The sequence below is a fragment of the Hemiscyllium ocellatum genome, chromosome 6 (genome assembly GCF_020745735.1).
Source record: "Hemiscyllium ocellatum isolate sHemOce1 chromosome 6, sHemOce1.pat.X.cur, whole genome shotgun sequence".
Classification (NCBI taxonomy): domain Eukaryota; kingdom Metazoa; phylum Chordata; class Chondrichthyes; order Orectolobiformes; family Hemiscylliidae; genus Hemiscyllium; species Hemiscyllium ocellatum.
Window position 1 is genome coordinate 38898940 of NC_083406.1, and position 27434 is coordinate 38926373.

The following is a 27434-nucleotide window of genomic DNA, read 5'->3' on the forward strand; positions in this document are numbered from 1 at the left end:
TGGATACCAGCCTATGAATCCAGCATTGACAAACCAGCTAAGGAACACTGCCAAGTTTAATTTCATCACTTTACACAATTTCAAGAAGTTCAGAGGCCTGATGCTGTGCATGTCAATCTAGTGATTTTGAACGTCTCAAACTGGGTGGTTCTGATCCATTACTGTTTTAAATAACTTTGTCGTTTTCAATCCTCACTGCAAGGTTCTGGTCATAATTATCCTGGAATGTATGTTGCCCTCTAAACAGCATGTTTGCACTTGCCTTCATTATGAAATATATGTCTGTGAATACTACAAATGAAAAGGATATTTCCTATTTTCTAAGGCTGAGAAACTTCTTCATGAACATTTGTTCACTGCGCTTTTCATTCTGAAGAACATTACAAAGGTTATCAATTTTAAGGAGGAAGTGTTGATGAAGGTAGCAACTTCATTCAGTTTGCAGTCTATTACTGAATTCATCCCTGAGGCCCTATGTCACAGAATTGCTCAGTTTATTAATTTTGGAACATGAGCTGAAACAAGAGCAATATTAACCATTTAGTCAACCATGTTAGTACAGGGTGCAATGTGCTGTTGAAAATGTGTTACAATTCAACCATCAATTGAGAACACCTTGAAATTTTTAAATTACAAGTATCATCATCAACATAAATTACAGCAGCTTGTACCTCCTAAATTATCAAAAATCATAAATCTGCCGGAAATCTTGTCTTCTTATTCTTCCATGAAGAAAAGTGTCTACCTGACACATGGAGATAAGATTTATACTCAGCTGTTATAGCTTCTGATTTCTAACTTACCATCTGCTCAGTTATACATGATGTGGAGGTGCTGGTGTTGGACTGGGTGGACAAAGTTAAAAATCACCCAATACCACGTTATAGTCCAGCAATTTGTTTGCAAGTACCACACTCACATGCACACACTCTCAGACATATACTCCATCACATTCACATACACTCTCTGTCAAGCATACATACGCACACAACTGCATACACACATTTAAGTCTATGGGGTGCATTTGCATTTGGAGATTTGCATTTGCAGATGCATTCCATTTTGTTCAAAAAGCACACAATCTGTAGGCAGTCAATCCATATGACATTTTATCAATTCCTACTTTGGAAATAGAACCAGTCTGACTCAAGATTGGAATACAGACAGATTCTAACTTCACACCTTTAATGCATTGTCAGAACTGAGATGTCACCTTTTTTTATAAAACCTGAAGTCATTTCAATTGTGACTTGAAAGAAGTTCTGGGATTTACATTGACAAGGATCAAAACCTGCAATCCATTCTAAGTGATTAAAACCTTAACAGCAATCGAGGTTTATTCAATACATCACATCAGCTGTATGATACTTAAATCTTTTACCATAAATTCTGTGTCTTATGATCTTGCCCCACGAGTTACCTGATAAAGGAGCAGTGCTCTGAAATCTTGTACTTCCAAATAAACCTGTTGGACTATAACCTGGTGTTGTGTGATTTCATATAAGGAAGAGACAATAAAGCCAGCTTCTATCATTAAGTAGCACACCATTGATATTCTAAGCTGGTACACCCACTGCATCCATCAATCAACAAGAGCATTGATGGAAATCCCTTTGATACCATGCTGAGCACTATATATAATTTTGGTTTTGCAGAGGGGTCTTTCATTTGAAATATCTGTGCATGACAGGAACCAGGAGAGGGTTCCAGCATCCATTGGAGCAGCACTTGGACACACGAGGGAGAGACTGAATTGCTGACCACTCATAATTGCATTGTCTAATCAATAATTAAAGAGCTATCTGTCTCTTTGAACTTGGACATGATGATCAAATGCTGATAATCGAATGCAATGCTGAGAAATTGTTTCTCTGCTGAAGGTTTTTGGCTCAGTACAAGTTGCATTGAGTACTTTGGAGTGTTTTCCTCTGTGAGGCCCAGCAAAGTTTCTTACTGCATCTTACCAAACATTCCTCATTAAGTGCGTGACCCCCTCCAATCACATGCCCTATGTTGACCCTATCACCTAATTCCATCCACTTTACCATGTACTGTTCGCAAAACATCTCTCTGAACATCTGCACAAAAACCAGCATCCCTTACACTTGCGCCACTATTAAAAGATCAGTGTGCACCTGGATAATGATTGGAAATCAGGCGTTGCTGCCTCATTGGCAACATGATGGCACAGCAACCATAAAGGCATGTTGCTCATGGCACATAGCTCTCGCACGTACAACACATTATTACCACCTAGTCCTCTTTAAGCACAAGGCCATTGTCTCTACCCGGCCTTATCATCACCGTCTTTTGCTCACTGCTACTCTGTCCTCACTGCCCACTGAGACACACAACTTCCTGGTGTATAATGGGAGATCATCACTTATGAGAAAATGAGCAGAAATTCAAAATATGAGCTTTCAATTAAAGCCAGAAAAACCAACACAGCCAAAATGAATAGGATCTGCATTGCAAACCAAATGCTGGCATTCTCACAGCCACTAACAACAACTTCACCATATATGATAATCTCCTACACCAAGCACTCACCCACTGGAACTCAATGATAATCTGGTTCAAATTGGTCCATCTCTGCTTAGACATGTCTAAGCTATATCATGGGCTAGCTAACCTTCTTACACCTTGGTGTTCTGATTTTCCTCCTTGGAACACAGCTTCCATTCCCCCAGTTCCTCAATATCTACCAGATCACCTCTTTTCCTGCTCCATTTGTGCAGCATATAGCACACCAGGATAACGGGGCACACTCTGTCCAGAATATACTTAAGGTTGCTCCCAGACTGAACCAAGCAGCAGAGTTGTATTTCTAGCAGCCCTGATGTCTGCTCCATCATGACCCTCATCGATGCAGAGGTGGCATCATATCTGTGGTCTGCATCAGTCAGGGGTTTGTGCAATAGTGTCATGAGTAATGATCACATTGGGTAACCCTTGACCGGGTTCCATGAAACTTAAGTGCACCAGGATAGGGGAGTCATGGGAGCTGACAGGGTTGTGGGCACACACCTCCAGAAAATGAGAACAGTGATCAGAGATCACCTGACTATTTATGGAATAGAATCATTCCCTGTTGATAAATTTTGGAACATTGTGATAAGGCCCTCTCAGTGCTACATTTGAGTAGTTAATGGCATCCTGCACCTGAGAGCACATAGCTGCTCAGGCAGCAGCACTGACCTTATTATTGGTGAATTAAATAAACTGGTGTGATCTTGCACAGATTACTACAAATCCTGATGCATTTGTGGATGCATGTTTGAGAGATCCCAAACAGGTCACCCAATGTTCCCTGGAAGGAACCAGTCACATAGAAGTTCAAAACAGTTGTAAGCTTCAGAGTCACCAAAGGAGATGTCCCCACCACTCCTGATGCCTTTGGGTCCGGCTGTGGCAGAATACCATCACCACAGTGTCCCAGGACATATCTGGCCTACACCAGCCCAGACATTGTGCATCATAGGAGAACAAAGAAGCCTTGTTCCTCTTCCACCTTCAGCCATCCTTATAGGTTGCCAACTGCCACCTGTCTCACTGAGTTGTGTATTCTTCAGACTCAACATGAGTCTACAGCTACTCCTGGACTTGCCATCAGCTCTGCTTTTTCTACATACATGTTCACCTTCTTCGGAAGGACCCCGGATGGAAATGCCCCACAATAGAAACATGAGGGGGCTAAAGAAGAGGTTATGTCTTTGAACAGTCAGAGTTGGCATAGTCTGCAGACGAGAGCTGCAGATGCGTCTATACAGTAAAACATGCAACACCCCAAGAATGAAGGCTAGGTCTCCATCATTCTTGCAGCTTAAGGTTCAGCATCTGCACCAAACTAGTGAAGGTACCTCACCATCACAATGAATCTATCTCTCAATCCAATCCTACCGACCAAATCAAAATGAAGATTTTCTCTTCAAGGAAAGTAAACAAAGCATAGATGAAAAGATTTTGTTCCATGGACAGACAGCTTTAAATTAAACAAACAAGGATTCCTTGAGAATCCTTGGATTGCTTCTCAAAGACATAAAACTCCGTGGAAAAACCAAAAAAGCCTTGTTATGAATGTAAGAAAAGACTGATACCAACCTCCCACATTTGTCCCATTTGTTCCAGAAAAGCATATTTTGCTACTTTAGGCTCAAGTTATTGTCACATTAAGGAACAGACAAAAACACTGATTCCATTTAATTATCTGATTATGATAAACCAGTTTGATTCAACGTAATCTGCTTACTATGGCTGCATTGGTGTCTAAGTTGCTGTCATTAAGCACTTATTGTTGTTTAATCCATGTCTGACTTACTGATGTGAAAGAGTATGATTATGTGAAAATAATCCTCATCAAAACTATTAATTTTGAAATGTTTGATCATGACAATCACAACCTGAAGTGATAAGGTGGACCTTGTTTCTGCCATTCTATTTCCAAAATTGCCCTGATACATCCTCCATTTTGTATGACAATTCACTGCTGGATTAATTGCTGGGACCATATTATCTAAAGAATCTATTAATTTAGTTATGACCAGCTCTGGCTATGCTTTAAAACATTTAAAGTGACATATACTCGGTTCAGTGCATTCTTGACTTGTTGCAACATAATATTTGATGAGATGTCTGCAGTAAACTATCGCTAAAGGCTCTCAGATTAACTTTTAGCATGAAAACAAGTTAAACTGGATTTTGATTTCAACATGTGTAGGTTTGTTCCTGCCAGTGTTTGCATGTGTTTGTGCTTCAAAGTTAGGCTGCTTAATATTAGAATTCATTTTGCAAGGCAGGCTGAGACTCTTGCTTAACTAGAATATGCAAAGGATCAAAGAATAAGCCATGGAAGTCAGGATGGATGATTTGTGACACTTGGAATTTTGCAGAAATCTATTTTATTGACTGCTAAAACAGATATGCTGCAAATCAGGTTCACTGATCTCTGAGCCTTGCTACAATTCCCATGTGGAAACCTTAAGTTAAAATAACCAAATCCCCAAATGGAGAAATTGCATGCAAGATTCCACTTTTTCTAGCCCTTACTTTAACAGGAATCAGAGCCAAGGCAAATTCAACATGAGTTAACAGCAAGGGAAATGTAAGTTCAAATAAAACAATAAATTTAACTTTAAATGGCCAATATAACAACAAAATATTGAAGAAAACCACAGGAACCCCACCACTCCATATCACTTACAATTTCTCTCTGATTTTCTAACAACATATTTTGATTAGATTAGATTACTTACAGTGTAGAAACAGGCCCTTCGGCCCAACTAGTCCACACCGACCCGCCGAAGCGCAACCCACCCATACCCCTACATATACCCCTTACCTAACACTACGGGCAACTTAGCACGGCCAATTCACCTGGCCCGCACATCTTTGGACTGTGGGAGGAAACCGGAGCACCCGGAGGAAACCCACGCAGACACGGGGAGAACGTGCAAACTCCACACAGTCAGTCGCCTGAGGTGGGAATTGAACCCAGGTCCCTGGCGCTGTGAGGCAGCAGTGCTAACTGCTGTGCCACCGTGCCGCCATTGGAGACAGAAGCTAATGGGTTTCTCCTGCCCCAGTGGCATCTGTGATAATGATCTTCAAAATGATCGCAGTGCAATTTTTGCAGGGATAATTTACCAAACTCTCTATTCCATCGCAGGATTATTGTTGATATCTCATGGACTTGACACATATTCAGGGTCTGTGCTCCTTTCCATGGAATTCTGTGAGGAGCTAGCTGACTTTTGGGATTGTGACGTCGCCCTGCTCCCCACCTTGGTTGCAAAGCATGTATGCAGAGAGCAAGAATTTGAAATATTTCTCATTCTCTATAAAACAGTGACCTGAGTTCCTGACATGAGTCAGAACCTTCAGTTCACATCTGTGTAACTCTGCTTCCTTGACTTGCAGTTGTAGTTTTACTTGAAATGCTGTTTTGCTTTAATCTTTCCCTTTGACCAAACATTTCATACAGGGATAATGGTGGTGAAGTAAGGAACATCACTGGGTCCATTATCAAGATCCCAGTCTAAACTTCTGGAGACATGACGGAAAATAAATTAGTATTTATGGAGTAGATAACTAGTTTCAGTAATGCTGGCCATGAATCTACCCCATAGAATATTGTAAAAATAACCAACTGGTTCACAAACATCTTTCAAGGGAGGAAATCTGTTACCCTTACCTGCTCTGCCTACATGTGATTCCACACCCACAGCGACATGGTTAACTCATAATTGCTAAGTAAAGTGATCTAGCAACCCAGTGTAAGGTGAATTAGGAACAGGGAGTGTTTACCAGCCTTCTCAGTGATAGTTACATTCTAAAAAAGAGCAAATCGCTTGAAATTAAGAATGGGTCAATATCCCAACACTATTCTGATTTCCTTTAGGTTTCCCAGTGTGTGTTCCAAGTCCAGCAAGGCATCTCTCTCTAGCTGTGGGAGAAAATTATCATATTAAAAAGTCAACTTGGAATGAAGTAGTCACCAACTGCTGAGATTACCAAGATGACCTGACCCCTCAATATCTTCATAATCCAGATCTTACCAAGGAACTGCTAGTGACTTGTGTAGGATCTTACAGTCTGCAAAATTAGTCAAGTTACCAATGCCTCGTTAATAAAATCTTCCAAGTATAACTTCAAGATGAGTGAAGCTAATCAAAAGCAGAAGGCCATCAGCTTGGATTCCTTCACAGGATTTCAAGGGCACATGGCTACCTTTATGCGGCCATCAGACCAGTCACATGTACTTTTTAATCAGATGATCTTTCATTGTTTTTAAATGCAACTCGTATGCAATCACCCACTAAAAAAAATGTAGCTAGGAAGCTGTATTGACATATGTAAATGTTTTTTCCACCAGACAGTCTTAACGGTTGACTCCTGGGAGATGTGGCATAACCAAGCAACCTCTGACCCCAGATAGGGACCTAATCATACAGGTACATTAGAGGTACAAACACCAGGGTAGCAATGGATTGATGCAAGGTTCCACTTCTTTTGTCGGTCTCTAGGTTCCATGCATTGTGTCTCAGCAAGGGTTCTTATTATCTGCTGCATCCTGTAAAACATAGCACTGCAGTGAGGACTGGAACTGATGCAAAGGGAGGTAGGAAATGCCCAGCATCCTTGGAAGGGATTCGGAAGAGGAAGAAGAGCTGGTGGCAGAGAAACATTAGGATTATGGAAGATGAGTGTCTAAGGTGTGATTGGTTACAAACAGTTACAAACCTGATGACCAGGGAAGCCTGTGATGGTCTTGGGAAGTCTCATGAGATGGAGATTTGAAGAATCTGAAGATATAGGAATGGTTGTGACAGCAAGTTTGTACCCATTGGGGGAATTCTGTGCAGGAGAACGTTACAGAGGTGGCAACGTGATAGCTGTCAGTTGAGAGTTGCAGGATGCACATCTTGCTAGGTCTCATAAGGTCAATCAAAGCTTCTCCTGAGAGGTTTTCTGGCAGCATTGTAAACTTCTCACCAACAGCCCTGCCCAAACATCAGCCTTAAAGATGCTCCCTACAGTGATCCAACCAACCATCACACCTTATTTTCTCAGCAAGGTGGTTTATTCCATCCTTCACAAACTGATCAGAATAAATGGGAGATCCCACAAATTAGCAGCCAATGACTAGCTCACATAAACTTTTTATTTTATTTGAATAAAGAAAGACAATGCAAGGATAATAGTTTCATAAGCTTCCAGTTACATACCTTTGTTTTTTAAAAAAGACACCTTTGTCTTATACATTTTCTGTTAATACTCTGCCCTAAACTCTTGGAGGCAACTTGCTTGCCCCTCTGCTCTGATAGATGAAACACTGCAATGGACATCCTCTGTGATTTGGAACTCTTGAGGGTGCTACCCTTGACTGTGCCAACAGTATCAGCAGAGGACTACAGTCAACCATTGAGGTAGAAGCATTATATGTGGCTCTGTCTGAGGGGTGAAGGTGACAGCTGAGAAGTAGGTAATTTGAGAAGAGGCTGTAGTCTCATGAGATGGAGATTTGAAGAATCTGGAGATATAGGAATGGTTGTGACAGCAAGTTTGTACCCATTGGGGGAATTCTGTGCAGGAGAACGTTACAGAGGTGGCAATGTGATAGCTGTCAGTTGAGAGTTGCAGGATGCACATCTTGCCAGGTCTCATAAGGTCAATCAAAGCTTCAGTAGACTGGATCCCAGAATTCAGCTGCATATCACCACCTTTGGGATTACAACCAGGCCCAGTTACTGAGGCTGGTGTCCTCCCACAGATTTTGAGGAAAAAAAGACATTTTTAACTTGTCCTCACTGCATCAAACATCACCTCCAGGATGATACCTGTGAACCAAGTGGTAATCTTTCCACAGCATCATCTAGGTCTTTTGCTCCCTCTTGCTGGATGATTTACCACAATCAATGCTGACAATGTGATTCCTGCAAAGGTCCCTATCAGTGGAGATATTTGATTGCTTGGCTGGGAAGTTTAAATGTCTTCCACATCCTGTGAGATAATGGAATATAATGGTGGGATGAAAGTTACATTGAAATGGTAAGACACACAAATTAGGGTTTCCATCTTAATAATGGTCCTGTCAGTCTAGCAGGGATCAATATCACAGGAGCATATGACGTTCTTTAATTTTATCACCAACAAACATGACAAATAAAGCCACTTTAAAAGTTTCCAAAAAAATACAGCATCAACAATGTCAAAGATAGATTAACTCAAGGCAGTTCACTAGTAATGGAACGACAGATCAAACTTTGATCTGTGTTAAAAACTTACATTTTGGAATGCATATTATGAATGTTTTTAAGTTATTTTAACAACTAAAACTGGTTAGGATCAGGCAGCACCATAAGGAAGCATTTGTATCAGTATTATTTATTCACTCATTGAATGTGGGCAATACTGGCTGGGTCAGGATTTATTGCCCACTCCTAGTTGCCTTTGACAAGGTGCTACATGTGAGGCTGCTGCATAAGATAAGATGCATGGTGTTAGGGTAGAGTATTAGTGTGAATGGAGAATTGGTTGACTGACAGGAAGCAAAGAGTGGGGATAAATGTCTGCTATTCTGGCTGGCAATCAGTGACTAGTGGTGTGCCTCAGGGATCGGTGTTGGGACCACAATTATTTATAACTTATATAGATGATTTGGAGTTGGGGACCAAGTGTACAGTGTCAAAATTTGTCGATGTCACTAAGATGAGTGGCAGAACAAAGTGTACAGAGGACTGTGAAACTTTGCAGAGGAACATAGACACATTGAGTGAGTGGGCAAAGGTCTGACAGATGGAATGCAATGTTAGTAAATGTGAAGTCATACATTTTGGTAGGAGTTAAGTAAAATAGATTATTACTTGAATGGTAAAAAGTTGCAGCATGCTGATTTGCAGAGTGTCCTTGTTCATGAATTGCAGAAGGTTGGTCTGCAGGTGCAACAAATAATTAGGAAGGCAAATGGAATTTTGTTCTTCATTGCTACAGGGATTGAACTTTAAAGCAGAGAGGTAATGTTACAGCTGTACAAGCTGCTGGTGAGGCCACAGCTGGAGTACCGTGTGCAGATTTGGTTCCCTTACTTAAGAACGGATGTACTGGCATTGGAGAGGGTGCGGAGGAGGTTCACTAGGTTGATTCCTGAGTTGAGGAGGTTGGCTTATGAGGAGAGGCTAAGTTGATTGTGAGTATATTTATTGGAATTCAGAAGAATGATGGGGGATCATGTAGAAACTTCTGAAATTACAAAGGAAATTGATAAAATAGAAATATGTAGGATGTTTCCACTGGTTGATGAGACTAAGACAAGAGGGCATGACCCCATGTTTCAAAGAAACAGGTTTAGAACTGAACTGAGAAGGAACTTCTTCACCCAGAGGGTTGTTAATCTATGGAATTCTTTGCCCAGGGAAGTTGTTGACACTACTTCAGAAATCACTTTTAAAGGAATTAAGGGATACCATGAGAATGCGGGTAAGTGGGGCTGAGTCCATGAAAAGATTACCCATGATCTTATTGAGTAGCGGTGCAAGCTCGAAGGGCCGGATGGTCTGCTCCTGCTTTTGGTTCTTATGTTCTTATGAGAAGGTGGTGCTGTAGGTAGAGTCATAAAGTCTTTTGGGAGAGAATAGCAGGAAATTGTACCAGTGACAGATTTCCAAATTAGGATGGTGAGTAGTCATGATCAACTCTTTGAAACAAATACTAATTAGTCTTAAAAACATGCTGTATCCCCTAACCCAAGACATGGTTTTCACCTTCAATTATTTATCCAATTTCTTGATTATGCTTCAAGATATTTTCTGATCTCAACCTACACTTCTTCCTGGTATAACTTTGAATGTTTTTAAAACTTTAACCCAGAATTTAATTCAACAGGAACAGGTGGATCCATGTCAGACACCTGTTTTAGACTTCAACCAATTTTCTACTTGAAGTTATAGTACATCAAATCAGACAAGGTTTAAAGTGGGCAACAAACTCTATTTCACTGTTTCAAACTAAGAGGTAAGGTTAAACTCTGGATTCAATCGTGTTCAACTATGCAAGTTATTTACATGAGTATTTTATCCTAAATCTCAAACATAAATGCCAAACAGTTTACCATTAAATGCAGCTGGAAATCCCAAGTTAAATTTGTATTTGTATGCTATTCAGCAAAAAAGGCATGGACCCAATTAAAATAAACTGGCATTCATTTATATTAAAATACTAGACAAAGGAATATTGTAAGAATGCTGCAAATTGTTTCAATACTGATCTTGCACAGTATTGGAAAGATATCACTTTTCTTTCAGTATTAATGGAACCCAATCTAACATCATGGTAGGTCTACTTACAGCACATGGACTGCAACAGTTTAAGAAACTAACTCATCACCATCTTCCCAAGGGCAATTAATGGCAGGCAATAAATGTTGGCCCAGCCAGTGATACCTATATCCCATTAATGAATAATATTAAATATTAAATGTAAAACAGGGTGAATATCTGATTGAGAAAGAGATGGAAAATTCTCAAGTAATAAAAATGAATACAAACTTATCCAGCAAACATTAAAATTCTAATTTTTGCTCAGCCCAGATGAGTGTCTGTTGTCAGCAAATCCATTATTTTTCATGAACCAGAGTATGGTATTCTGATATGTGAGCTTATTTGATAAAATAACAACACACATACATGACATTTTATGTTTTGGCAGTCTGTGTATGAATCGATTAAGCCAGAATATCCTTTGAAGAGTTATAAACAGTAAAAGACCACTTGTTTTAATATTTCTTAAACATTTTCCTCTGGAAGTCATTTTGTTTAAGAAGTATGTAACATGACTAAAGTGAAAACAACAGGAGGTTTAAAAGGGAGAAGAACAGACAAAGAAAGCACATGGTGAGGTCATTGCAGAAGAGAGAGAGAGAAAGAAACTGACACAGTAGTGAAACTGTACAGTTACTGCCTTTGCTGTTTGAATTCATGTATTGCTGGTCATCGAAGTGCAGCTGGGAAAATTAACAAACAGTGAAATTCACAACTGATCTTGGAGGAACTGTTGGGTGAAGTTCACAGCACAGAAGCAGATAAGTGTACTATTTTTAAGTGTGGCCTCCAGAGAATCTGCAGTAGTGATTAGAGTGGATTCTTTCTTGATTATATGTTTTTGGAGATATGTCTCTTGATTAAACTTAAAATATAAGACATAACTATTAATTTAACCTGGAGCAGTGTTTTGTAGAGAAATAGGACAGTGTTATTTTCTGGGTCTGTAGATTGTGAAGGAGCAAAAATGGCCTTCAGTAGAGTGATATGCACTTCTCGTCTGATGTGGGCTTTTGAAGAGAGTTTAAAGGTTACTGCAGATTATATCTGCAATTAATGCTGTTAGTTGTGAATCTTATCAGATTGAATGGATCAGTTAGAGAGACAATTAGAAGCAATGAAGAATTTGCAACAGCAACAGTATGTGATGGATGGCAGTTATAGGAAGGGGGGAAAGGTCTCAGATCCAGTCATATAGATGGATTAACTCCAGGAAAGTAAGAGAGGTAGGCAGCTAGTGCAGGAATCTTCTGTGGCTATATCCATTTCAAACAAGTATGCAGTTTTGGAAAATGTAGGGGATGGTGGATTCTCAGGGGAACGTAGCACGAACAGCCAAGTCTCTGGTATTGAGACTGGCTCTAATGCAAAGAGGGGTGCATCGGATTCCAAGAGATCAATTGTGTTAGGGGACTCTCTAGTCCGAGGCACAGATAGACATTTCTGTGGCCAGCAGCAAGAAAACAGAATGGTGTGTTGCTTCCCTGGTGGCAGGATCAAGGATGTCTCAGAGAGACATTACTGATGAAAGGCCTTTGCCTGAAACATTGATTTTCCTGCTCCTCGGATGCTGCCTGACCTGCTGTGCTTTTCCAGCACCACTCTGATCTAAACTCAGAGAGGGTGCAGAATGTTCTCAAGGGGGAGAGGGGCCAGCAGAGGTCATTGTCCATATTGGAACCAACGACATAGGAAGAGAAAAGGTTGAGATTCTAAAGGGAGATTACAGAGAGTTAGGCAGGACTTTAAAAAGGAGGTCCTTGAGAGTAGTAATATCTGGATTACTCCTGGTGCTATGAGCTAATGAGAACAGGAATAGGAGGATAGAGCAGATGAATGCATGGCTGAAGAGCTGGTGTATGGGAGAAGGATTCACATTTTTGGACCAATGGAATCTCTTTAGGGGTAGAAATGACCTGTACAAGAAGAACGATTTGCACCTAAATTGGAAGGGGACTAATATACTGGCCGGGAAATTTGCTCGAGCTGCACAGGACGATTTAAACTAGTAATGTGGCGGGGGGTGGGGGGAATGTGGGTAGCAGGGTGGTGGCACCCAGGGAGATAATGAGGAAAGAAATCAATCTGAGACTGGTACAGTGGGGATCAGAAGCGAATCAAACAGTCAGGGCTGGCAGGGACAAGGTACGACTAATAAATTAAACTGCATTTATTTCAAGTGCAAGGGGCCTAACAGGGAAGGCAGATGAACTCAGGGCATGGTTAGGAACATGGGACTAGGATATCATTGCAATTATAGGAACATGGCTTAAGGATGGGCAGGACAATCAGCTTAATGCTCCAGGATACAAATGCTACAGGAAGAATAGAAAGGGAGGCAAGAGAGGAGGGGGAGGGGGAGAGGTGTTTTTGATAAGGGATAGCATTACACCTGTACTGAAAGAGGATATTCCTGGAAATACATCCAGGGAAGTTACTTGGGTAGAACTGAGAAATAAGAAAGGGATGATAACCTTATTGGGATTGTGTTATTGACAACCCAATAATCAGAGAGAACTTGAGAAACAAACTTGTAAGGAGATTGCGGCTATCTGTAAGAATAATAGGGTGGTTATGGTAGGGGATTTTAACTTTCCAAACATAGACTGGGACTGCAATAGTGTTAAGGGTTTAGATGGAGAGGAATTCATTTAGTGCGTACGAGAAAAAATTCTGATTCAGTATGTAGATGTACCTACTAGAGAAGGTGCAAAACTTGACCTACTCTTGAGAAATAAGGCAGGGCAGGTGACTAGGGTGTCAGTGGGGGACTACTTTGGGGCCAGTGACCATAATTCTGTTAGATTTAAGATAGTGATGGAAAAGGATAGACCAGATCTAAAAGTTGAAGTTCTAAATTGGAGAAAGGCCAATTTTCATAGTATTAGGCAAGAACTTTCAAAAGCTGATTGCAGGCAGATGTTTGCAGGTAAAAGGACAGCTGGAAAATGGGAAGCTTTCAGAGAAAGTATATTCCTGTTAGGGTGAAAGGAAAGGCTGGTAGGTACAAGGAATGCTGGATGATAAAGAAATTGAGGGTTTGGTTAAGAAAAATAAGGATGCATATGTAAGCTATAGACAGGATAGATTGAGTGAATCCTTCGAAGAGTATAAAGGAAGTATGAGTATACTTAGGAGGGAAATCAGGAGGGCAAAAAGGGGACATGAAATAGCTTTGGCAAATAGAGTTAAGGAGAATTCAAAGGGTTTTTACAAATATATTAAGGACAAAAGGGTAACTAGGGAGAGAATAGGGCCCCTCAAAGATCAGCAAGGTGGCCTTTGTGTGGAGCTGCAGAAAATGGGGGAGTATTTTGCATTAGTATTTACTGTGGAAAAGCATATGGAAGATATACAAAGTAGGGAAATAGATGGTGACACCTTGCAAGATGTCCATATTACAGAGGAGGAAGTGCTGGATGTCTTGAAACGCATAAAGATGTAAACATCCCCGGAACCTGATCATGTGTACCCTTGAACTCTGTGGGAAGCTAGAGACGTGATTGTTGGGCCTCTTGCTGAGATATTTGTATCATCGATAGTCACAGGTGAGGTGCCGAAAGACTGAAGATTGGCTAACATAGTGCCCCTCTTTAAGAAGTGTAATAAGGACAAGTGTAGCAAGGCTCACTGGTGAGCCTGACATTGGTGGTGGGCAAATTGTTGGAGGGAATCCTGAGGAATAGGATAAACGTGTATTTGGAAAGGCAAGGACTGATTTGGGATAGCTAACATGGCTTTGTGCATGGAACATCATGTCTCACAAACTTGAATGAGTTTTTTGAAGAAGTGACAAGCAGGATTGAAGAAGGCAAAGTGGTAAATGTGGTCTTTATGGACTTTAGTAAGACATTTGACAAGGTTCCCCATGGGAGACTGATTAGCAAGGTTAGACCTCACGGAATACAGGTAGAACTAGCCATTTGGATAGAGAATTGGCTCAAACATAGAAGACAGAGGGTTGTGGTGGAGGATTGTTTTTCAGATTGGAGGCCTATAACCAGTGGAGTGCCACAAGGATTGGTACTGGATCCTCTACTTTTTGTCATTTACATAAATGATTTAGATACGAGTGTAAGAGGTGCAGTTAGTAAGTTTGCAGATGACACCAAAATTGGATGTGTAGTGGACAGCTAAGAAGGTTATCTCAGATTACAACAGGATCTTGACCAGATGGGCCAATGGGCCGAGACGTGGCAGATGGAGTTTAATTCAGATAAATGTGAGGTGCTGCATTTTGGGAAAGCAAATCTTAGCAGGACTTATACACTTAATGGTAAGTTCCTAGAGAGTGTTGCTAAACAAAGAGACCTTGGAATGCAGGTTCATAGCTCCTTGAAAATGCACTTGCAGGTAGATAGGATAGTGAAGAAGGCATTTGGTATGCTTTCCTTTATTGGTCAGAGTATTGAGTACAGGAGTTGGGAGGTCATGTTGCGGCTGTACAGGACATTGTTAGGCCACTGTTGGAATATTGCGTGCAACTCTGGTCTCCTTCCTATGGGAAAGGTGTTGTGAAATTTGAAAGGGTTCAGAAAAGATTTACAAGGATGTTGCCAGGGTTGGAGAATTTGAGCAATGGGGAGAGGCTGAACAGGGTGGGGTTGTTTTTCCTGGATTGTCAGAGGCTGAGGGGTGACCTTATAGAGGTTTACAAAATTATGAGGGGCATGGATAGTATAAATAAATAAATTGGGTTGGGGGAGTCCAGAACTAGAGGGCTTAGGTTTAGGGTGAGAGAGGAAAGATATAAAAGTGACCGAAGGGGCACCTTTTTCATGCAGAGGGTGGTACGTGTATGGAATGAGCTGCTAGAGGAAGTGGTGGAGGCTGATACATTGCAACATTTAAGAGGCATTTGGATGGATATATGAATGGGAAGGGTTTGGGGGGATTTGGGCTGGATGCTGGTAGGTAAGACTAGATTGGGTTGGGATATCTGGTCAGCATGGATGGGTTGGACTGAAGGGCCTGTTTCCATGCTTTACATCTCTATGACTCTATGACTCTATGACTCAGGATGAGAAAAAAAAGTTTACTTGCCAAGCTTTTCTTTTGTACCTATTCAGATCTGTTCATCAAGGGTTACATTGGTAAGAGCGGAATTCATCAAACAAGCATGATAAGATGAATGTAATTTTATTTTTGACTGTTTCAAGTTTAAATAAATTACACATTTTAACAAAAAATTACCAGTTAAACTATTCCCAGCCCTTCTTTTCCGTACCCTTAAATGTTCCATTGTGTTTCTAATGTTCTTCCAGTTTTCTTTTCAAAGACACAATAACCTCTACCTGACTGAGCCCTCTCTGTGTGAAATATTCCTTTATCCATCAAAGTTATATTTGAACAAATGCATTTTAATGCATTTCCCTCTTAATGGCAATTACAACTTAATGATCACTCAACACTAACTACCAATTCAATTTTACATACTTCATAGTAACATTGTGAACTGAAGATGTGATATCTTTAAGAAAATTATTCTGCAAATAGCTAAAAGGATACAAGAAAAGGTTTCACTTTACTGTGCTACTTATAGCTTTTGCAAACAAATTATGTTTTAATTCTCTTGAAAACTGACTCCTATATATCGAATGACATTTTCTTGTGTAGCTTTATCTCCAGGTAAGAACTTACAGTATTACTGCAGGGTATGCAATAAAGTGACTTCATAGCTTCAGGGTCTCGAATGACCCAATTTCACAATATAATCCCTACAAAGTTCAATTGCTATGCAGGATATTTTTCAGTAGAGTGAACATCAGAGAGTTCAGTATAATTCAAACCAAAAGTGTCAAAACTGTTATTAAAGTAGCAAATAACAACTTCAAACACTAAAATAAACAAAGCTTTTGTGAAATATGGAATTGATTTAAAATAACTGTTCATGTTGTTACACATTTGTAACTGGAATTGAGACTACTATTTACATTTATATAGGCATAAATCTCACATTATAGCAATTTGGCAATATGGATGTCATAAATTCTAACATATTAAATGAAGATGAAAGAAAACACGATCAAAATTTTGTTTCTTTAAAATAATTGCTTTATAGTGCTAAATAAACATAAACTCTGCAGATGAAAACTCTTAGGAGTCAATATCTGTACAATACTAAGTAAAGATAGTTCGACAAATTTAATGGTGGTGATAGTAATCAACATTTTTACTCTCTTTCATGTGATATGAGTAAACTGGTGAAGGATATTCTTAGCCCTTGGCTTGCTAGGCCATTTCAGAGAGTAGCTAAAAGTCAATCATATTGCTGTAGTCACATGTAATCCGGACCAGGTAAGGATGGCAGATTTCCTTCCCAAAAGGACTTTAGCAAACAAAATAGCCTTTTATGACAATTGCATGTTTCCTATTACTCAGACTAGCCTTCAATTCTAGATTTGTATAAATTTGAATTGAAGTTCCACTGCTATCTTCATGGATCTTGAACCAACACCCCTAGAACATTTGTCTGGGTGATTCTATGACATTATCACTATGCTCCAATGCCAGTAACAACCCTCAGATTATTAAGTATTTATGTAAATACATATGTAAAATAAGTAAATAAGAAACATATTGGTTCACTGGTATCTTTCAGTTTTCAAATCTCCTTCTAGATCGATGATTCTTTATTCCAAATAAGTACAGTCTGCAGAGCTGAAGCAGTGTATCACTAATTTTCCAGCCTGTAGAGTCTATCAGCACACCTACTTACTGAAACAATAAAGTTACACACTTGTTGTTTCATATTATTTATTACATATGCTTCAATACTTTTGACCATCATAGATGGGGGCAATTATGCAACAAAATATTATAAAGTAACATCCAGCAGTCAGTTGTGCAATCACTTATCTCTATCTATGTGATTGCTTTCACTTTATCATGCAATTCCGGGAAATTATATAACATGTTGACATCAAGTTAGTATCTGATTTTTGGTTATACCTGGTGCTCCTCCCAGCATGTTCTTTTACATTTTCCGATAAACTGAGGATTACTATCAAAACATGGTGAAAGTGAGAACTGCAGATTCTGGAGATCAGAGTCAAGAATGTGGTACTGGAAAAGCACAGCCAGTCCAGGCAGCATCTGAGGAGCAGGAAAACTGATGTTTCAGGCATAAGCCCTTCATTGATGTTGGGCTTACGCCTGAAAAGTCGATTCTCCTTCTCCTCAGATGCTGCCTGACTTGCTGTGTTTTTCTAGCACGACATTCTAGATACTATCAAAATATGCCCTCCATTTCCCTCCTATGTTTGTATGGTGATACATTTAGTGAATCAATGTGCATGCTACTGTAATGGCCAGAGGGCACAAAGAAAAATCAGAATCTTTTTGTTTGTGGAGAACCATAATCTCTTCATGATTTTACTGTTTAAACATTTTTTAAAGAAAAATAAAGTCAACATTGCCAGACTCTTATGATGACTACTCCATTCACATGGCCTAAAATTAGTTGGAACTCTTCACAGTTTGCAGTAAATCAACTACAGCTGGTCCACCCACAACATCTTTAACTCCTGGGAACATTTCAATTAACTCCTGCAATGTTACCTCCAAGCCACTTACCATTCTGACTTGGAAATGTATCACCATTCCTTCAGTATCACTGAGTCAAAATCTTGGAATCCCCTGTCTGAAGGCATTTTGGGTCTACCTCTGGCACATGGACCATTGCAGCGGTTCGTGTTAGCAATCCAACACCAACTTCTCAAAAGCAACTAGGGGCTGGCAACTAATTCTGGCCAGCCAGCGATGCCCACATCCCACGAGTGAATAAAAATAGACTTGGCCTGCTACAGATTGTGACTCTGAGCTGCTTTAGTGACCTGCCATAACAACCATGACACAAAAGAGTTGTAAAGTACTTCTGTCTGACACCCAAAATGCTAATGAAATTCGAATTAGTCCCTGAGATGAACCCTAACCCTAGCCCACTCCAAAATGCTTTACCTTACAAAACTATGTTGATGGGAGCAATTAAATATTTCCTGTCACATGACAGGAACCTGAAAGTATTGAAATATTTAACCATAGAGTTCTGAATTGTAACACCTATTTCAGTCTTAACATCAGGAGGAGAGCAGTTCCAGGCCACAGCAACTGGAAGACCTGCTCCCCGTCTCTCTCTCTCTCTCTCACTTTCTGCAGTCTCGTCCCCTAAAAAATTTCAGTTTCTCCTGCCAAACTGATGAAATTCTCTGAGCACAAGAAATGCTGCAACATTTAGATCTGACTGCAAGCTATCTGCTTCGGGTCTCAGATAAAGAATTGCTGCAAGGTTGGCTAACTGACAGACTTCCAACTGAAAATTGACTTTCTAGACTCTGTCAGGTCAGCGAATACTAACATCTTTGATTTTTTAAGGAAGTCATAAGCTATAACTTGTCTCCCTCCTTTGCTTTCTTTCTACCTTGTATGCGAATGTGTGTGAATGAAGAAGCAGAGCAATACCAGCATGTTTTGAATGTTTTGTTAGATAGACCCTATCTTAATTTAATCTTAAGAGATTTTGCTCTAGGTTGATTTGTACAATGGAAAATATATTTTAAAAAAGCACGATTTGGAGGTGCCAGTGTAGGACTGGGGTGTGCAAAGTTAAAATTCACACCAGGTTGTAGTCCAAAAGGTTTATTTGGAATCATTAGCTTTCGGAGTGCTGCTCCTTCATCAGATGGTTGTGGAGTATAAGATCATAGGACACAGAATTTATAGCAAAAGTTTGCAGTGTGATGTAACAGAAATTATATATTGAAAAAGATCTGGATTGTTTGTTAAGTCTCTTAAAGACTGAGGCGACTAGACTTGTATACCCTTGAGTTTAGAAGACTGAGAGGAGATCTGATTGAGACATATAAGATTATGAAAGGATTGGACACTCTGGCAGCAGGAAACATGTTTCCGCTGATGGGCCATCTGAACAGATCCTGTGTATGCATAGTGCTTGTCCCTTGGGATGGCTGTTTTAATATGTTTCAGGTGGAAGTTGGAGAAGTGTAGCATAGTGAAGTTATCCATGGGTTTGTGGTAGAGTGAGGTGTTGAGGTGCCCATCCTTGATGGAAAAGCATGTATCTAAGAATGAGACAGATACTAGAGAGTAGTTCATGGTGAGTTTGATGGTGGGATGAAACTTGTTGATACCACTGTGTAGCAGTTTCAGTGACTCCTGAACACACCAGGACATGCCATCGTATCAAACATTGGGACCCTGTGTGAAAACTTCCCTGACTTTGTCGAAGGCAACTTGAAACCCATTGCATAGTGAACCCCCAGCTTCTGTCATGACACTACAGATTTCTTACAGAAACTCAGCACCCACGGACCATTCGAACTGGGAACTTTCTTGTCACAATGGATATTTCAACACTCTACACCAGCATCCCCTACAATAACGGCATCATGGCAATAACCCCAGTACTCAACACCAACAACTGCCAATCTCTGAGCACCAACCTACATCTCATTCACTTTACCCTTGACCATGACATTTTCACCTTTGACAACCAGTTCTTCATCCAGACACATGGAACAGCCATGGGGATGGAATTTGCACCCCACTATGCCAACATCTTCATGCACAGGTTCAAACAAGACTTCTTCTCTCGTAGGACCTCCAAACAACACGATATATCAGGTATATTGATAACATTTTATCACGTCAGGCTCACTGAAGTCGAACATTTTCTTCCTCTGGACTAATGGTGAGGAGTCACTGAAACAACTACACAGTGATATCAATGAGTTTCATTATATCACCAAACTCACCATGCACTACTCTCTAGTATCTGAGTCATTCTTGGATAAATGTATCGCCATCAAGGATGGGCACCTCAGCACCTCACTGTACCATAAACCCATGGATAACCTCACGATGCTACACTTCTCCAGCTTCCACCCAAAACATATTGGACAGGTCCTCCGCATACATGGGATCTGTTCAGATGAGGAGGAACATGACAGGCACCGGGGAGTACTCAAAGATGCCCTCTTAGGAATGGGGTACGATGCTTAACTTATTGACTGCCAGTTCCGATGTGTCACAGTGAGAAACCATAATGACCTCCTCAGGAGGCAAGCATGAGCTGCAACCAACAGGATATCCTTAGTTTTCCAGTACTTCCCGGGAGCTGAAAAGCTAAGCCATGTTCTTCAAAGTCTGCAATATGTTATCAGTGAGAATGAGCACCTCATCAAAATCTTCCCCGCACCTCACTTTTTGCCTTTAAACAACCACCAAACCTCAAACAGATTATTGTTCATAGCAAACTGCCCAGCTTTCAGGACAACACCACACAACCTTGTCACAGTTGATGCTGCAAGATGAGTCCCAGTGTCAACATGGATACCACTATTACACATGGGGACACCTCCCACCATATATGTGGCAGGTACTCACGTGACTTGGCCAAAATTGTCTATTTCATACACTGCAGGCAAGGATGCCCTGATACATTGGTGAGACAGAGCAGAAGCGGCGGCACGGCAGCACAGTGGTTAGCACTGCTGCCTCACAGCGCCTGAGATCCGGGTTCAATTCCCGACTCAGGCGACTGACTGTGTGGAGTTTGCATGTTCTCCCCGTGTCTGTGTGGGTTTCCTCCGGGTGCTCCGGTTTCCTCCCACAGTCCAAAGATGTGCGGGTCAGGTGAATTGGCCATGCTAAATTGCCCGTAGTGTTAGGTAAGGGGTAAATGTAGGGGTATGGGTGGGTTGCACTTCGGCGGGTCGGTGTGGACTTGTTGGACTGAAGGGCCTGTTTCCACACTGTAAGTAATCTAATCTAATCTAAAAAAAAAGCTATGGCAACAGATGAATGGACAGTGCGTAACAATCAACAGACAGGAGTGTTTCCTCCCAGTCGGAGAACACTTCAGCGGTCCGGGACATTTGACTTCAGAATTTCCCATGACCATCCTTCAAGGTGGATTTCGGGACAGGCAACGTCATAAAGTGGCCGAGCAGAAGTTGATAGCCAAGTTTGGTATCCATGAGGATGGCCTCAACCAGGACCTTATGTTCATGCACGCATACACTCCTACACACGCACATTCTCACGCACCCTCTCACAGACTCATACCTCTTTATGCTTTCACTCACACACATACACATAAACACTCTCTCACAGACACTCAAACCCCCACCGCGCACACCCACCAACATAAAAGTTTCTGGAGTGAATTTGTACTTGCAGCATTACATTTTACTTTGCTCTAAAAGCGTATGAGTCAATGTAAGATTCTGTAAATCCCCTTTTTAGGTTTAAATCAATCTGACTGTTGGGGCACAGACAGCCTCACACAGGGCACCTCACACCTTCAATGCATTATCTGGGCCAACATGGCACCTATTGTAAAAGTTCACTTGAGAATGTAACTTAAAAAAGTTCTGGGATTTACATATGAAAGAACTGAAACCAACATGCCCATTCTAGAAGATGAGAGACTTAACAATCAATCCAGATCTTTTTCAATATATAATTTCTGTTACATCACACTATAACCTTTTGCTATAATTTCTGTGTCCTACGATCTTATATTCCACAACCACCTGATGAAGGAGCAGTGCTCTGAAAACTAATGCTTCCAAATAAACTTTTTGGACTATAACGTAGTGTTGTGTGAATTTTAAACTTAAAAACACAGCATTTGGGAACACCTTTAGGCTTAATGCAGTAAAGGAATAAAAATGGAAACACCAAGGAGAAAGGGGAGAGAGGTAGAAGAAGTGGTGACCTTGGGGTGCTTGTCCATAGTTTCTTGAAGGTAACACGTCTGGTAAATATGGTGATAGCGATGGCACATCAGATTCTTCTCTTCATTACACAAGGGATTAAAAACAACAGCAGGAATGCAATAGTGAAACTATATAAGAAACTGGTTCAGCTACAGCTGGAATTTGTTTGCATTTCTGGTTACCAAGATTTTTTTAAAAAAGCATAATTATTGTAGAGTGTGTGCATATTTACAAGAATATTGTCTGGACTTGAAAACTGCAGTGAGTAAATAGACACTGGGATTGTTTTGCATAGAACAGATGAAACAGAGGGACAATAGATGAATAGAAGTGTACTAAATAAGGAGGGATTTGTACAGAATAAGACCACAGACATAGGAGCAGAGGTTGACAATTTGGCCCATTGAGTCTGCTTTCTCATTCAGTGAGATAATGGCTGACTGGAGGACCTCGACTCTTATATTCCTGCCTTATCCCCATAACCCTTGGTTCCCTTACTGATTAGAAATTTGTCTATTTCAGCCTTAAACATACTTAATGCCCCAGTCTCAACAGTACTCTGTGGTAAAAAAAATTAATAGATTAAAACATTCTCTGAGAGTAAGTGTCCCTCCTTATCTCTGGTTCTGAATAACTCCTTACTCTAACACTATGCCCTTTGAAGTGAACAAGGAAGACCTGTTTTCCCTAGTAGAGAGGTCAACAACAGGGGCAGATTTAAGATAATTGGTAAAAGGATTAGAGGAAATTAGGAAAACTGTTTTCACCACATGGTGGTGTGTGTTTGGAATTTGTCATCCAGTTTATTTGAAAGGAACCTAGAACTGTACCTGAAGTGCTGCAACCTGCAGGATGACATACCATGTGCTGGAAAGTGGGATTACAATGGGTAGTTCGTTTATTGAGCTAACACAAATATGATGCATTGAGGTGGTCTTTCAATGCCATGCCCTTCCTATGGTGGTATGAGAGGAAAATAAAATCAAATAATATTTGGACTTAAGGAAGAATATCAATCATAATTTGAATTCAGGCCCATTTCTGCTTTGTTTGTGACAACTACTTTTATGTTGACATAATATAAGTTTGTCAATATCCAATTCATTTAGCAAATATTTTCTATGTTCTGTTATGAAAATAGTTTTTGGATTTTTGCTGAACATGTAGAATTGTTTCCATCTGTTTTTTTTGTTACACATAATGATACAATGAAAAATCCTTTCACAGTGCACAACATTATGTTCTGCAACAACAATGGGAAAAATACAAGAGTTTCCCTTCCATTCCTGGTGAGTTGGCGTGTTCAGTCCAGCTGTCGAGGTGAAATGCCCGCTAAGCATCAAATCAGTACTTTGTTAGATGATTAGAAACAGAAGTTGGAGGGCAATTCTCTTGTCTTGCTTTCTCTGTGTTTTCTTGCAACAGGATTAGAGCACCAGCTGATCGGACAACATGTCCCATTCATACGGTTTACTATCTTCGCAAAAGACATAGATATATAAGCATGATGACGGTAATTTCCACTTTGGATATGGTTCTAAAGCTGGCAGGAGATGGTCAACTGCCATTATACAATCCTGCCTAATTATCCTTTCCCCAGACCTCAATGGAATGGAAAATCAAGCAGGGTTTACACTGATGGTGATTTACAACACTCCATTTTCTGCTCTCAGCTAATCTTGAAAATAACACTCATTAGTCAGCTGACATTCCAAGGTTTATTCACCTCCTCCCCTTTATAGTTTCCATTTATAGCTGCAAAATACATGACTTTTGTTACTTCTAATGCACTCTTAATTGCTGAAACTCTGCTGTGTGTGTAAATTTGGAGAATAATCTGTAGAATGTGAGAACATAAAATGCAAAGGTTTTAATTTACATGACACTTCCACAGTGTCTCCCCATTAGTTATACCCATAAAGGCTCAGTATTCATCCTTTTAGATACAACAGTTAGGATAGAAGCTGCTTCTATTTTCCATTGCTTATGTTCCCAGTCATTGTTATTCAGAGGGAAATTTGCAGAGTTGGTTGCACCATGTATCCACTGCCTTTGTCTTTCAGCTATACAGAGCAAAGATAGAAGGTGCTATTGAACAAACTATCTTGTTTGTTGACATAAATTGTTGACACAATGAGGGTGGAGTGAATAAAGGTTTGTGGATGTAGTGTAAATCAAATGAGATACTTTGCCTTGCATGGTATGAAGCATTTTGAGTGATGTTGAAACTGCACTCATGCAGACAAGTGGATACATAGTCCTCAACTATGCCTTGCACATGATGGTTTGTTTATGGGGAACCAGAAGGTGAGCTACTTACCATAGAATTCCCAGCCTCTGATCTGCTCTTATAGCCACATTATTGCTATGACTTGTCCAGTTCTGCTTTTAGTCAATGATGTGTTTCAGAATGTTGGTAGAGACAAATTCAGGGATGGTAATGCCACCAAATGTCATGTTCTAGATTCTGTCCTCCTGGAGTTCATAATTTCCTGACATTTATATGGCATGAATATTACTTGCCACCTATCAGCCCAAACCTGAATAAACACAAACAATTTCAGTGTCTGAGGAGTTGTTTGCAACAAGAGTTGATCTAGCTAGTTGCCACAAGTTAATTTGATTAGATTAATTATGGAAATGGACTGGAAAATATCAAAATAAGAATGCTCACTCAGGTAGAGTTAATTTAAATGACTTAAGAAAGAGTGAATACAGGTAAATTTGAAAATGCAATTGAAGCAGCTGCAGTAATAATTCATTGGATGACATTCAGTGAAAAGAAGCTAGGTATGTTCTTTTGGAAGGAGGAGTAAAACAGTCAAAAGTAATGTATACTGAATTTTAAAAAAAGTTTAAAAAAAAAGGAAATAAAGTTTCATTATTAATGCCAGGAGCAAGATTCAGTTAGCAACCAGTATGGAGTAGAAAAAGTTAATCAGAAAGGAAGTAGAGGTTAACATAAAAATTTGTCAGCAACATTTAATTGAATTGGAAATACCAATAGGGATAAAATTGACCTTTTAAATATTCTGAGGGAAATCTCAGGTAGAGGCAGAAAATATCTGCATTACATAAGTTTGCATCTGTCTTGAAGGTTACATTAGAAAAGGGTAAGGAGGTCAATGGGAAGAATCCCTAAAAAGATAACATAACTGATTATTAGTTAGCTATCTTCTGAGTGAATAATAGCTGCATTGATCATAATTTTTTGTCCTTTATTGGAGACAGGTATGTTGCCATAAGAGTACAGGTTTTCTATTATTCCAGAGAAATCTGAGTTCATCACTTGTGGTTGGAGGGTTCCTAAGCGGAAGATGAGTTGCTCTTCCTCCAACCGTCGTGTTGCTATGGTCTGGTGATGAAGGAGTCCAAGGACCTGCATGTCCTTGGTGGAGTGGGAGGGAGAGTTGAAATGTTGAGCCACGGGGTGGTTGGGTTGGTTGGTCCAGGTGTCCCAGAGGTGTTCTCTGAAACATTCCGCAAGTAGGAGGCCTGTCTCCCCAATATAGAGGAGGCCACATCGAGTGCAGCGGATGCGCCTCATCTTCCGCTTAGGAAACCTCCAACCACAAGGATGAACTCAGATTTTTCCAGTTTCCCTATTTCCCCTCCCCCCACCTTGTCTCAGTCCCAACCCTCGAACTCAGCACCACCTACCTAACCTGCAATCTTCTTCCTGACCTCTCCGCCCCCCACCCCCACTCTGGCCTATCACCCTCACCTTATCACCCTCACCTTAACCTCCTTCCACCTATCGCATTTCCAACACCCCTCCTCCAAGTCCCTCCTCCCTACCTTTTATCTTAGCCTGCTTGGCACACTGTCCTCATTCCTGAAGAAGGGCTCATGCCCGAAACATCGATTCTCCTGCTCCTTGGATACTGCCTGACCTGCTGCGTTTTTCCAGCAACACATTTTCAGCTCTGATCTCCAGCATCTGCAGTCCTCACTTTCTCCTTTCTATTATTCCACACAACTTAAGAAATAGGAATGGAATAAACTTGGAAGTTACTGGCCAAAGAGATCAAGGAAATGCAATCAATGTTACATATATCTTTCATTTGTGGGGCTCCAGGTATACAGTTATAAACTGTTAGCATAATTAAGCATACTAATTAAAACTCTAATCCCTCTCTAATCTCCACCTTACACACACACAGTTCCATCTGCGTGCAACTCCTGGGCTCTAATTAGTCTTCAAACACTGTTGTAACCCAAATACAGCTGTACAAATTACTTGATTTCAAATCATGCAGCAATTTTTGATTTTTAAAGCAGTTATAATTTCAGTTCAGTCCACAATTAAAAAAAAACACACAAAAAAAATGTGGTCTTATGCAAGTAAAGAACATCTGTTGGTATGGAAACAACATTGATGGATGGCAGATGGATGCTTTCCAGATGTTTTCAAATGTTTAGGAGAAATTTTCTACAAGTATCAGTTCAAACTCCATTATTTTCTTTAATTTTTATGATAATTTTAGCTTTTGTATGGTGAAGAACATTATAAAGGTAAGAAATTTGGCAAAATGTTAGGTAACAGTAAAGATACTTTTCAGCATTTGGATAGCAGGTAGGATGTCATACCTCATGGGAATGTGGGCGGCACGGTGGCACAGTGGTTAGCACTGTTGCCTCACAGCGCCAGAGACCTGGTTTCAATTCCAGCCTCAGGCGACTGACTGTGTGGAGTTTACACATTCTCCCCGTGTCTGCGTGGGTTTCCTCCGGGTTCCTCCCAGAGTCCAAAAATGTGCAGGTTAGTTGAATTGGCAATGCTTAAATCGCCCGTAGTGTTAGGTGCAGGGGTAAGTGTAAGGGGATGGGTGCGCTTCGGCAGGTCGGTGTGGACTTGTTGGGCCAAAGGGCCTGTTTC